This window comes from Mesoplodon densirostris, chromosome 9, assembly GCF_025265405.1.
Source record: "Mesoplodon densirostris isolate mMesDen1 chromosome 9, mMesDen1 primary haplotype, whole genome shotgun sequence".
NCBI classification, from domain to species: domain Eukaryota; kingdom Metazoa; phylum Chordata; class Mammalia; order Artiodactyla; family Ziphiidae; genus Mesoplodon; species Mesoplodon densirostris.
In genome coordinates this window covers 53,582,958-53,598,256 of record NC_082669.1, presented here as the reverse complement: position 1 = coordinate 53,598,256, position 15,299 = coordinate 53,582,958, and positions in this window count along the sequence as shown.

Sequence of the window (15,299 nt, the reverse complement as noted above, 5' to 3'; positions counted from 1 at the left end):
CATTAAACAAGATGGACTTAATTGATATTTATAGGACATTCCATCCAAAAACAAATAGCTCTGGAAATAGTGATATAATTATAATTTACAGAAATCATTATATAAATATCCTGCCTCTATGGTTTTCCTTAGGACTGGGTATTTGGAAAGAGATGGAAAGGATTTTTTATTTTGCAATATTTTCCAAAAGAGCTTTCAGGTTACATTTAATTTTTATAACTATTATTTTCTTACTGAAAATTTATTGCAATTGCTCTGGGCTAACAGATTATTGGTTCACACTGTTTTCAGTATTTTCTGGATAATTTATTTGAGAGTGGATGGTACTGACTGCTCGTTCCATGGGACAAACATGATTCCAGGCAAGTTTTCAGTCAAAAAAAGTCAGGTGAATTATGAAAAGATAAAGCTTGCTTACCCAGTTTTAATGAAATTTTAAAATCATACACATGAAATCATCAGTGAGCTGAGGACAGTTTTATGTCTTTGAGCTTCAACAGGTTCTATGATTTTGAGGCAGCTTTAATTCTTGTGCCTCAAAAACACAAAAAAATTGAGTCCTCTAAAACATGTTTTAAAAGGGAATTCTGCTGGATAGCATGGAAATGCCCTAAATGATATGGTTGCCTACAACTAGTATTTCACACCAGCAAGTCAATGGAGAAAAAGAAAATTTGTGTTAAGAAATAATCTAGGTCACTTGTGTTTGTGATGACTCATCTGCTATTCCTGGCACAACTTGCTTCCAAAAATCTTGAGAAAATCATGATTACCAAAAAGACAAGAGCATAAGACTATTGTGGAAATATTGTTTAATTTTATCATCAAGAATGTCAGTAACTGGCTCTGGAATATACTGTCATAGTAACTTTATATCACATTCTTTCCTTAGTTGTTTAAATTTTTAAGCAATTAAATTGAGTAAAGAATAAAAATAATGTAAAGCATTCAATGAATTTAAAATGTTACTTTAATAGGTAACTAACAGACCCCTCAGAATATTATAATTAATTTCTTTGAATAAAGTAAAATAAAAAAATATAGTTCACATTTGGTATGGTCCTTAAACACCCTAAGAAATAGATTTTTCATTAAAATATTTTGTATTTTTATTAAAAAAAAAACTGGAGGAAGAGCCAGAAGCCATGAATATCATTTACTTTTTATTTTTAAAAAGCCACAATAAAAGTATTTTGATATTTTAAAACCAAAAAAAAAAAATCTTTATAGTCACACACTCAATAGTTATAATAATTTTTCATTTTCTTTTTTAACCAGTGGTAGTGACAGCTCTCCAACAGTACACTGTCTTACATCTCCCTTGAACCATTTTCTCTGCTAGTGAACTCCACTGAGAGAGACTGAATCTGTCCATTTCTAAGCAGGCTCTCTCAGTTTTCTGAGAACTTGGAATTTCTACCTTAGTTCTTGCGCCTTAATACTTTGTTTAGTTATAAAGATTCTTTAAGGTAAAAATCAAACACAATCATGATGTTTGATGTTTCTGGGATTTGGGCAGTAGACCTATGCTGCAGGGGTAGTTGCCAGTCAGAGGCGGCCTCATGTTTACGGGTGCATTTTGTGTATTTTCAGTCTTTGCTTCAGGGAGGGGGTACCCTTCCTGCACAAGCCTGGCACTTCCTTGCTCACTGACAGCCACCCTATGTCATCTTTGAAGTTATTCTCTGTTTGTCGAGAATGATGTCCATTAATACACCCAAAGTCTAATTCTTCTGAGGGAAAAATTTCAAACTGTAGAGTGGTTTTTTAACTGAAAAGGAAAATAATATTTATGGAACACCTCCTAGGTGCTGAAGAGATTTACATACATTATTTCTTTTAATCTTCATTATTGTTCCCATTTTACAGATGAGGAAAGGAGGCACACAGCTAGTTCAGTGGCAGAGTCTAAATTTGAACTCAGGCATACAGATTCTTCTTATTTCCTGGAACACTTCTTTCATTAGCTCTCAGGGTTTGCATATTCTTTCTTTAAGATACTGATTTTTAAAAATTGTGGTACCTATACATAACAAATTTTACCTTTTTAACAATTTTCAATGTACAGTTCAATGGCACTAAGTACATTCAAATCATTGTGCAAACATCACACTGTCCATCATGAAAGTTTTTCATCCTCCCAAACTGAAACTCTATACCCATTAAATAATAACTCTCCCTTCCCCTCTCCAACCAGCCCCTGATAATCACTATTTCACTTATTTAATCTATGAATTTAACTATTCTAGGTACCTAATCTAAGTGAAATCATGCAATATTTGTCCTTTTGTATCTGGCTTATTTCATGTAGTATAATGTCATCAAGATTCATTCATATTGTAGCACACACCAGAATTTCCTTCCTTTTTAAGGCTGAATAATATTCCATTGTGTGCATGTCATCTTGGTCTCTTTGCCATTGATCTCCTCCTATATTTAGTCTGTTATTACCACTGTTCATTTCTTCAACGTGTCCGCAGATTGGGTTCCTTTCATTAATCTGCCATTACCTTCACTTGGGTCTGATCACTGTGGATTACTCCAACAGCTGCCTCATAGAGCTTCATGCTTCCAGACCATTCCCCAACCAACCCTCCAATGTCATTGTCAGAGTGGTATTCCTAAAAAAACAATTTCATTATGTCACTGCTGAAGATCCTACAGTGGCATTAAATTCGGGCTGCTTTGTCTGTTTTAAAAGCAGTAAATTACCTGATTTCCTCTTATCTATGTGACCTTATTTCGTGCTTCTTCCCTGCATTCTTCTCTGCTCCAAGGGCTCTCATCAGTGCTAGCCTCACAGCAAGTCCACTTTTACCACTCTTTTCAAATCAAACTTTCTTTTTGTTTTATATTTTATGTCAGCTGGTATAATTGTACATGCTCAATGATCATATATTTGTTTTCTATATTATGTGACTGATATGCTATTTAAAAGGGACACTATGCCATTTGAGTCGCTTTTCAGTTAAGATGTTTTAGTGTTGTCAGGAAGTAGAGCTTCTGTCTTAATGTGGGGTAGGGTGGGATCAGTTAAAAAAAGGTGGCGCTACCTCACAGGAAATAGGAAAGTGTCTACCAGGACCCTGTGAGTGCTTCTAAATATGTGTCGACAGCTCTGTTAGAATCTGGAACTAGATCTGTGTAATTACCTATGCATCTATTTGTTTCCAATTCATTCGTTCATTTACGATTCCGCTTTTACAAGGCAAGAAGAAATATGAATAAATTAATTTGGCAATGATTTAAAAAATGTTAGCCTTACAAGGCATGCTCTTTCTCCAATCTATGCCACTGATTTTCATCCATCTAATCCCTTACAAAGCCATTTCCTACTGCACTTCAAAGCATATATGGTCTCCATTTATTTCCTATGTTTATGAGTTTTTGCCCCGCCCCCTCCCCCCGCCCAAACCATATGCTAAGTTTCTTGAATACAGGATCTTTGTCTTGTAATTTTGTGAGAATCCTATGATTTAGGGCAGATAAGTGCTTGCTGGTTTATGAAATAAGACAATATAACAGGAACACACAAATTTCAAAATGTGGAGATAGATTTTTATCAGAGCCCTTAGGAAGAAAATGCTTTGCACCTAGGAAGAAATCTCTTACAGAAGAGATTCTGTAAGAATCTTACCAGAGTAGCAGAGTGGAGCTATTTAAATAGTTCCTTATGCATCTTTTACATTGTGGTGTGCAAACTCAGGCCAGTGAATTTTCAGGGCAAAATGCGACCCAGGTGAGTCTGTTTCTCATTTTAAATAATTCTCAAAATATGTGATATACTCAATAAGTATTCCCTCTTCTCCTAAGGGTCCAGATGATGTCCAAACCCTAGATACACACTGGTCTAGGATATGTGAAATATTCACACTATTACTAAGTTTAGGAGTTATTTTCAAAACAGACTTTTAAGTCCAGTTAATAAACAAATTTTCCCCTTTAGGAGGGCTTAACAGGGACAGTTTCACACCTTATAATAGTTACATAAATGGATAATTTTACACTATGTTGGGAATGCAAATCATATTGCTGTAAGCAAATGTGACATCCAGAAGTTAACCAGCATTAACCCAGCATCTGGTATGCCCTCCTCTTGCATTAGGACATGAGTGTTAGAATTGCAACATTAATGTATGTTTCAGAACAGAATATGTCAAAGAAGGTCAGATAAACAAGAACTAGAGTAAATAAGAGGGAAATAGACATAGAGGGGTAGGGAGATGGACAGAGAGAGAGAGAGAAAGTGAGAGAATACAACATTGGAAGAAAATTGCAGTGATATCTCAGGCCATAGCAATGTTGAGAAATTTTAGATAAGTACATAAATTAAAGGATTTTTTGGTTATGAATAATGAATAAATAAAATCATACAGTCAAATTAGCTCATTTCCCTCTCCTATTTATAGACATTTATTTAAATAGGTTTTTCACAAATAAATACCAAATTCAGAGCTAACATGGCCAAGTGTATCCCTACTTTCTGTTCTCTTTGTTTTCACTAACTTTAGGTGAGTTAAACAGGCATGTAGGGGCTTTATTTGCAGCAACATGGACAGACATAGAGATTATCATACTGAGTGAAGTAAGTAAGACAGAGAAAGAGAAATTGCTTATATGCGGAATCTAAAAGAAATGATACTAATGAACTTATTTACAAAACAGAAACAGACTCACAGACTTAGAGAACAAACCTATGGTTACCAGGAGGTTAGGATGGGAGGAAGGGATAGTTAGGGAGTTGGTGATTGACATGTACACACTGCTATATTTAAAATGGATAACCAACAAGGACCTACTGTATAGCACAGGGAACTCTGCTCAGTATTATGTAACAACATAAATGGGAAAAGAATTTGAAAAGAATAGATACATGTATATGTATAACTCAATCACTTTGCTGTACACCTGAAACTGTCACAACATTGTTAATCAAATATACTACAATATAAAATAAAAAGTTTAATAAAAACCCTGATATTCCTCTAATTCCTGCTAAAGCAATCTGGAAGAGAGGCATATTAAAAGAGTGTTTAGAGGACTCCTGATAGTAAAGCGCTATTCTACTCAATGTTGTAATAACAAAAGTTAAAACTTAAAAATATTCAAATTGCACAAATATTTAATTAGCAATGTCACATCACTGTTGGCACCAGAAAGTCCTGAATAAACTATTGTTGTGGGTTTGCTGATAGACAGCTTGTCAGGAAATGATCAGTATTGGCAATGATTTGGGGCTAATTTCATGGATGTTTTCCAGTTTCCGTGATCTTCCTTTCCCCTTTTCCAAACAAAAGTGCTTCTGAAAATTTCTGTTTAACATCTTTCACTTTGAATAAAGAAAACACAAAACATTCCCCTTGCAGCTGGTATTGGTGAAATTACTTCTCTGGAGGGGCCAGCAGATGAGGGGTCTTGTTTGAGAAGCACCAGGCAGAAGGTTTCATTCTGTATCAGAGCCCACACTCAGACCTGCAACTTGAGATCTGTCCCTCACCCCCCCCCACCTAAAGACACACACACACACACACACACACACACACACACACACCATCTAAATGAACACAGATGGCTGGCACCCAGAGTAGGCATCTAGGAAAACAGCCTCAGGCCTCTCTGGTTGCTGTCATTTCATTCTACAAGTAAAGAGCCTTCAAGATGCCTGTGTTGTTTCTCAATCTGAGCTCACTCCCATTTGGCTGTTTATCCACTTCCAGTTGGGAAATGTACGAGAAGCATCAGAAAGATACCCAGAGATTGATTTGACTAAGATAAAACATTCCTTTAAACTCATTGGTTGTATAGTATTATATTTAATGAAAGCCATATTATGATAAAATCTGTATCACTTTCTAACAGGCAGGTTTTTTTTTCCTCCAGAGCTGTATAACATCACCTGATCTATTTGTTTCTCCATGTGAAATAAATTAATTTTTCAAATGTAATATAAAAGAGGATAAAGTCAAATTTCACAAATGCAAGAAAGAATCTAAATCTTTATACCTCCCCCAAATCAAATGGAACATATGTTTCCCCCCATTTTTTTCCTGTATAAAGTATGCAAACAATTACCTGGATTTGGAGGGCATAATTATGAAGAGGTTGATATCTAAAAGGTTATTACTGATTTACAGAGTTCTCTAGTTTAATCGAAGACAGATTTAGGTATAGGGGAAAAAAAATACTGTTTTCCCCAGGAACAATAAATGTCTCAAAGAGGAAATGTAAGATTTAAGAGTAATTTTTATGAGACACATCTACTACAGTTTGTGGATATGGGAGGTGTTTCTCATTTGAACAACTTCTATGTAATGAACATTTTGTAGAGCTGTCTCACTCATGGCAGCATATTTTATATGCCTCAAACTGTAGTGATTAAATTTCTAGGGTACTTTTTGTTAAGTCTAAATTCCTCATTTTTCATTATGGATTTATAATCCTCGGTCTGCAGATTAAATACATACAAGTATAAAATATTTATTTAAACAATAAATTTAGTTTAATTCACTCCCCATAATGTGTGAATGTTCTTTCTCTATGTCTCCAGTGCATGTGCGCACACCCATACCCACACACACCGCAAGTTCGTTCATCTAATGTTGGATAATGTGATACTGCTTAATATTAGTGTGTGGTTGTGCAATAAAAATTAAACCTTGCATGGGGTGGATTCCCATACTTTAGTTTTATATGTATGTTTAATTATTATCATAATCTATTTATGTAAGAGCAATCTAATCTTCATGTGGTATCAATATTCAGAGTAAAACCAAATTTTTTAAGAAATCAAATTTTCTGCTTTTAGGGAAAAATTTAATATATCAAGTCACTCACAAAAGGCTTAATCATACCTTAAACCAGATTTTAGATTATATAAAAGTTTCCTATTTTGTGGCTTTTACGTAAAGATCGGGCCATCGCCAATAATCCAAAAGCCGAATGTTATAAAAAGTGAAAAAGAAAAACAAGATGTTGCAGACCTATATTTGTGCTGTGTATTTAATAACACCCTGTAACCACATACATAAACTTGTCCATTTGCTACTCCTTGTAAACCGACTTGTACCTGAGGACTGTTTTATTCCTAAACTGGCATTTACAGAGATGGTAATAGCCAAGGATTTCTGACCAAGATAGAGTAACAAGGAGTGGATTTACCTCACACCTCAAGCAAATTGAAAACTGGACAAAATATGTGAAACAATTTTCTGACATTGGACGACAGGCAGCACAGGACAGTTACCCCAGAGAGAGGAGAGGAGAGGAGAGAGGGGAGGGAAGGGGAGGGGAAGGGAGGGAGCTCTGCAAAGGGGTCCCCATGAGTCTTTGGTTGAGAATTGATTTGTGCATGTGTAAGAGTAAACTGCCTGGCACCAAGGAAAGAAACGCTGAAAAGGAGTAGGGAGCCCAATAGTGATGGGAATAGTTGTGTTCCCACCAGCCAAGTAGAAGGAACTCATAACATAGGAGATAGAATCCTTAGAAAGATATTGCCTCAGTAGAGGCTAAATTAGCTATAGACCAAAGTCTCATTGAACCACCCTAACAAAGTTTAAAAGCAAATTTTGAAAAGACTCAACCTATTCCAAGTAACTTAGCTGCATGCTAGTTTGAAATCTAAAACTAATTAAGAAATACAACATCCAGCAATCAGAGACAAAATTTGCAATGACCAGCATGTAATAAAAATTTACCAGGTGTGCAATAAAGCAGGAAAATATGAACCATGACTAGGAAAAAATCAATTAGTAGAAATAAACTTGGAAATGACAAAGATGATGGAACTAGCAGACAAGGATTTTAACAACTATTATATTCTCTATATGCTCAAGAATTTGGAGGAAAACATAAGCATGATGAGGACAGAAATAGAAGGTATAAAAAAAGACCAAATAGAGCTTCTAGATATGAAAATACAACATCTATAATGAAAAGTAATAATAGCTAAAACTTAGCATTTACTAGATGCCAGACACTGGGCTGAGTATCTCAAATGCATTCTCACATTTAACTTTAGCCTCACCTCTATAAAGCAGGTGTTAAAGATGAGGAAACTAAGGATTAGAAAAGATAAATAATTGTAGATGATCATAGAACTGAAATTTGAAACCATGCAGTCTACTTCCAAGACTCATGCTTTTAAGCAACACTCCATATTGTTTATAGCACTGTTTGTAATAAAATATAATTCAGTTTAAAGAATGAACCTCATCAGTGGATGCACCTAGAGTCTGTCATACAGAGTGAAGTAAGTCAGAAAGAGAAAGACAAATACCGTATGCTAACACATATATATGGAATCTAAGAAAAAAAAATGTCATGAAGAACCTAGGGGTAAGACAGGAATAAAGACACAGACCTACTAGAGAATGGACTTGAGGCTACGGGGAGGGGGAAGGGTAAGCTGTGACAAAGTGAGAGAGTGGCATGGACATATATACGCTACCAAACGTAAGGTAGATAGATAGTGGGAAGCAGCCGCATAGCACAGGGAGATCAGCTCGGTGCTTTGTGACAACCTAGATGGGTGGGATAGGGAGGGTGGGAGGGAGGGAGACGCAAGAGGGAAGAGATATGGGAACATATGTATATGTATAACTGATTCACTTTGTTATAAAGCAGAAACTAACACACCATTGTAAAGCAATTATACTCCAATAAAGATGTAAAAAAAAAAAAGAATGAACCTCATCTGTGGAAGTTTACTGAAATTAAAGGATCTCATTAAACACGGCATTTTGGGGTGTGTGTGTGTGTGTGCATGGGTGCACACATGCCTACATGATCTGGGTGTAGATTTGTTGGAGATCAGACAGATTTTTCTGACAGTGCTATGAGATTTGAGATGGAGAATGACTGAATTTATTTATATCCTGCCATTTTCTCAAAAAGATAAGATAGAGATGAGTTGAATGGAATTTGCAACTTAATAGTAGAAGAAAATGATATTAAAATTATTCACAGCTCTTTTTCTTGCTGTTAAAGTATTCTACAATTGGTACTTCAATTACAGTGTAATAAAAAGTAATAAAAAGATGAATATAATGATATTAGGTGAAATTTATTAAATGACTGTCATGTATCTTGCTCTGTGCTAAAGTACATGTATTACCACATTTAATCCTTACAACAACTCTTTGAGGTAGATTCTACTCTTATTTATAGAGTTGAGGAGCAGAGAGAGGTTACCTGACTTGCCCAAGGTTACACGACAAAGGTCATGCAAAGTATTTCTTGTATAGAATCATCTATGTAAGGGAGTTTAATAAGTTGCTGTTCCATTACAACTTTTTGTATAAGATATTTACTTTAATGTTTTCCCTATAATATGATTTTATATAAAGGCTATTTAATAAGCTAGCCCTAACTATAATCAATACACTATCCAACTGATAAAGAATGAAAGCACATAGATTTTTTAAAAAGTCTTAATATACTGGTATGAATGCCACCAATTAAGTAATCATATTTATTCTCAAAAGTATATTAACTTACATACACAGGTCAATCTATCATAAGATAAAAATGGTTTGGCTCCACAATTCCTGGAGTCCATAGTTATGTCAAGGAATTATTTTTTCCCTGAATAATGCCCACATACTTAATTAACCCTAATGACCTATACCAAGACTATTAGGCAACAGAGACAATTTGACACTTTCACTCCTTGCAAGTAGGACAGAAAGTCCACTTGAATGTCATGTCACAGAATAAGTAAGTCTGTAATAAAATCAGAACTGAAATTCTCATAAATGGGTCTCACTCTAATACCTCAGCCCTTCGTATAAGCCACTTTCCACTCACAGGAGGTGAGTAGCCCTTTGCTGGGTTGGCATGACTCACAGTGTTCAGAAGGGAACTGAGTGAGGGCTTCTTCTATACCTTGCACAATTCAATTTAATTCCACTTTAACAAGCATTTACTGAGCACCTAAAAAGTTCCAGATGCTATTCTAGTTTTCTAATCCAGATATCTACTCAACAAGTAATCAAACCAGGCTATAATGCCTACTTTAGTTCCAACTCTACTCCGGAAAACCAGTCAAATGAATAGTCATGAGGTGTGGAGTAGAAAAAACAACGATTTGATCTGATTTTAGCATTGACTTGTACACTAGATGCATTCCTGTTGAGTCGATCAGGAACCAATTCCCACAAATTTGATTTCATGGGCTAGAAATTTTTTTTTTAAATTGAGGATCTTAACATAGATCAAGCAGAATAAAAACCAAAGAGCAAACCACCATCAACTATCGCCACCAACAAACACACACAAGAAAGAATGTTAGTAACATCAAACAAGTAGTAAGGACATAATCTTTTGTCCATATCAGAATAAAGGGTAGTTATTTAAATTGAATAAATTTAGCTCTGTGAAAGAAAATTTACTACATTTTCCCTGTTCTCACTTTAACGCGGCCAGTGAAAACCTTGTCAGACTGGCACCTCTTTGAAAATAGGAGTTTAAGAAGCATTTCTGTGGGTGCATTTTAATATCAGTGTTATGAACAACATTTTAATAAGAAAAGAGACGTGCAGCCACACACCAGGGGGCAGTCTTGAAGGACACACAGTGTTGTCCCTTTGGTGGTGTTACTAAAGGCAGGTGGCTGTCATGAGCAGATGGGTCCTCTTTGGAAACGAAGAGCAGCAACATACAGAAGTGCTATGATTTCATTATTCACTATCTGTGTTATTCGTGAGGTTAAAAGGTAGGTAAATATGGGTATATTTCTACCTCATTAGTATAACTACCAAATTATAAAGTCCATATGGACTTCACTCACACCAGTGGTTATAAATGGCTTTTTGCTGCTGACTTCCCTCATATCCCCCCAAACATTTTCCTGGACCGGAGATTAGATTTTTATCTTGGCTCCCAGTTTGCACTCCTTCCAGCTCCCTGCCAGGCCTGGATTGAATTTGGCTGGGGCCCTGACAACTAACTCTTACTATCTTCTCCTCAATGTGTGCATCTTGCTCCTGTTCCCCTTACCGCAGATTTATAGCCAACTGCAGCTGGATGGTGTGAAAGAATAGCCTACCTCTTACTATGGAACTCAAAGAACCAAGATACTATCAGCTGACCTTTACATATTAGTGCTGCCTCAAAACTATTGCCATGGTGTTCCTACTCTGAGAGCAGACTTCTTGAATGTCATTGCAAGTTGGAATCAGACCTGAGGTCACTATTACTCCTATGCACATCCTATGTTTAAGAACTGGCCGAGATCCTCAGGTACTTGGTAAAGCCAATTTGTCCCCTCTAGTCCTGATTTAGACCTTTCTCTCTCCTTTCTTGCCATAGAAGTCTGGCATGTCTGACAGTTATGACAACATCTGAGTTGACATATGGCCACTTGTTTATATGGAAAGAAATAGTCAGCACAGGTCTTGAGATGTCTCCTCACCAGGCATTTAGCAAGAGTAACTCCTAGTCAATAGGGAGCAGGTCTGAGCAAAGTTTGATGGGCTAGCTTTCTTCAACTCTCTGATTAGGGCATCTTAGTAGTATACAGACCTTTCACGGAAAGAATCATTGTTTTAGATTAAACTTTAGTTTGAGGTTAATGAGGATTATTCCATAAAGTCCTTGAATTCAATGATGACAAGCGCACCCCCATTGTTCGAAAAGACTAAAAACCATCCAAACATGGTAGACATTGAACTGTCACTGAACTATTTTAACTAAAATTTATAAGTACATAGTAAATGCTCAATGAGTGTAAATTATATTATTACTATTGTAATTTTGCGTGTGTGCCAAACATTGTACCAAGGGCCTTACATGGATTATTTCATTTAATCCTAAGAAATGCTCCCTCCAACAAGTACTGTTACTTCCAGTTTAAAGTCAACTTAGAGGGCTTCCCTGGTGGCGCTGTGGTTGAGAGTCCGCCTGCTGATGCAGGGGACACGGGTTCGTGCCCTGGTCCAGGAAGATCCCACATGCCGCGGAGCGGCTAGGCCCGTGAGCCATGGCCGCTGAGCCTGCGCGTCCGGAGCCTGTGCTCCGCAACGGGAGAGGCCACAACAGTGAGAGGCCCGTGTACCGCAAAAAAAAATAATAATAAAAAAAATAAAGTCAACTTAGAGAGACTAAGAACCTCTCAGTGTCACTGGTAGAACGATAATTCAAACCCCTGATTCCAATGCCTATGCTCTAAGCCATGTAAAATATGCATCTGTATCACAAAGAAAATTTTCCTTGAAATGGCTTTAAAAAGTAAATGTAGTTTTTTTCAACAAGGCTTTTATTCTCTTGCTGTGAATAAGTAGAGGCAGTTTAGAATACTGGTTAAGTCTGCAGATCCTAAAGTGAGACAGCCTTGGTTTGAATCCAGGCTCTGTCACTTACTACTTATGTGACTCTGAGCAAATGTCTTAAATTCCCTGTGCCTCAGTTTTCTATGTGTACAAGTGGATCATAGATTTGTGAGATCCATTTAATATGTAAAATTAATTAACACATGTAAATACACGTAAACCCAAAACATGTAAACATAGGGCCTCCCTGGTGGCGCAAGTGGTTGAGAGTCCGCCTGCCGATGCAGGGGATACGGGTTCGTGCCCCGGTCTGGGAGGATCCCATATGCCGCGGAGCGGCTGGGCCCGTGAGCCATGGCCGCTAAGCCTGCGCGTCCGGAGCCTGTGCTCCGCAACGGGAGAGGCCACAACAGTGAGAGGCCCGCATACCGCAAAAAAAAAAAAACAAAAAAAAAAACATGTAAACATATATAACACGTGTAAAATGTTTAGAATAATACCTGGCTTACAGCAAATATGCAAAAAAACACCAGCAACTACTAGTTGAGTTGTATCAAATATCCTGATATGTTTTCCACTCCCATATTTTCCAATGAAATAATGAATTCCAGGTCAACAGAAAAGTTCTCTAAGCAATGATTCATGCTCAAATTCATTGGCATGCTGTAGTCATTCATGCAATACATGTTTGAGTGCCTTCTATGTGTAAGACATTGTGCCTAGTACTGCCACCATGTTCCAAGTTAGGGGCCAAATGAATGTGGACTAGCTATATTACTTCACCACAATAGATATTCTACAGTAGGTGTTTTCATTCTGATTCAGCCCTAGAAATGGCTTGGATTTCTCGGTTTCTCTATGGTCTCCTACCTTTATTAGGCCAATCTAAGACCCAGCAGAGGTATTTCCATTAAATAACAGATTGGCAAATTCTTCCAATACCCAAGCATTGATCAAATACTGAATTAAATAACCCAGAATAATCATCAGTAGAATATGTTGATCATTATTTCCCTACTAGAGGCATAAAATTATCATTATAAAAGCAGGGTCTGGGGCTTCCCTGGTGGCGCAGTGGTTGAGAGTTGGCCTGCCGATGCAGGGGACACGGGTTCGAGCCCTGGTCTGGGAGGATCCCACATGCTGCGGAGCAACTAGGCCCGTGAGCCACAGCTGCTGAGCCTGCGCGTCTGGAGCTTGTGCTCTGCAACAGGAGAGGCCACGATAGTGAGAGGCCCGTGCACCGTGATTAAGAGTGGTCCCCATTTGCCACAACTAGGGGAAGCCCTCGCACAGAAATGAAGACCCAACACAGCAAAAATAAATGAATTAATTAATAAACTCCTATCCCCAACATCAAAAAAAAAAAAAAGAAAAGAAAAGCAGGGTCCCCCAAATGGCTATGATCAATTCACTTATTAAAAACATGCCTAATAACAAGAGAAATAAAAGCAAAAATAAACAAAGGGGACCTAATTACACTTAAAAGCTTTTGCACAGCAAAGGCAACCATAAACAGTACGAAAAGACAACCTATGGACTCGGAGAAAATATTTTTAAATGATGTGACTGACAAGGGCTTAATTTCCAAAACATACAAACAGCTCATACAATTCAATAACAACAGCAAAAAAAAATAATCCAATAGAAAATGGGCAGAAGACCTTACAGACATTTCTCCAAAGAAGACATATAGATGGGCAATAGGTACACGAAAAGACGCTCATCATTACTAATTTTTAGAGAACTGCAAATCAAAACTACAATGAGGTACCACCTCACACGAGTCAGAATGGCCATCATTAAAAAGTCTATAAGTAATAAATGCTGGAGAGGGTGTGGAGAAAACGGAACCCTCTTACACTGTTGGTGGGAATATAAATTGGTGCAGCCACTATGGAAACCAGTATGGAGGTTCCTCAAAAAACTAAAAATAGAGTTGCCATATAATCCAGCAATCCCACTCCTGGGCATATATCTGGAGTAAACTCTAATTCAAAAAGAGACATGCACCCCAATGCTCATAGCAGCACTATTTACAATAGCCAAGACATGGAAGCAACCTAAATGTCCATCGACAGATGAATGTATAAAGAAGATGTGGCATAAACATATAATGGAATATTACACAGCCATAAAAAAGAATGAAATAATGCCATTTGCAACAACATGGATGGACCTAGAGATTATCATACTAAGCGAAGTAAGTCAGAAAGAGAAAGACAAATACCATATGATATCACTTATATGTGGAATCTAAAATACTATGTAAATGAACCTGTCTACGAAACAGAAACAGACTCACAGACATAGAGAACAGACTTGTGGCTGCCAAAGAGGGGTGGGGGAGGGAAGGATTGTGAGTTTGGGATTAGCAGATACAAACTATTATATACAAACTATTATATATATAGGATGGATAAACAACAAGGTCCTACTATATAGCACAGGGAACTATAATCAATATCCTGTGATAAACCATAATGGAAAAGAATATGATATAATTGAATCACTTTGTCGTACAGTAGAGATTAACACAACATTGTAAATCAACTATACTTCAATAAATTTTTTTTTAAATGCCTAATAAGTAAACTTTTTGATCCCAATTATAACTTCCAAGGACTTATCGATCTATATGCTGTTCTGCCTTATTATTGGTCCTGAACAATGAGCATTTGGTGCCTAAGTGAGCTCTGGATCTCTGTGTCCACTGAATGTTACAGCACAGACTTGATAGTGAAAACCTGCTTGCTGTTTGGAAAGCATATTCATGCTGGTTGCCCATATCACTACTGCCACTCTTTTCCCAATAGACAAAAAGCCCTAGTTAACTTTTGTAGGAGAAAAAGGACTAGTCTAGGGAAACTCACCACTTTTGTTTTCATCTTGGAAAAAGTATATCACTGGTTGCATGAATCATTGAGACAAATAAATCAATGAGATAGCCTAGCCAACGTAAATCTCCCTGGAGGTTTCTACTTCATTTTCTCTTAGGTTTCTGGTGTGCTGAAATAATGCAGTGTTTCCTAA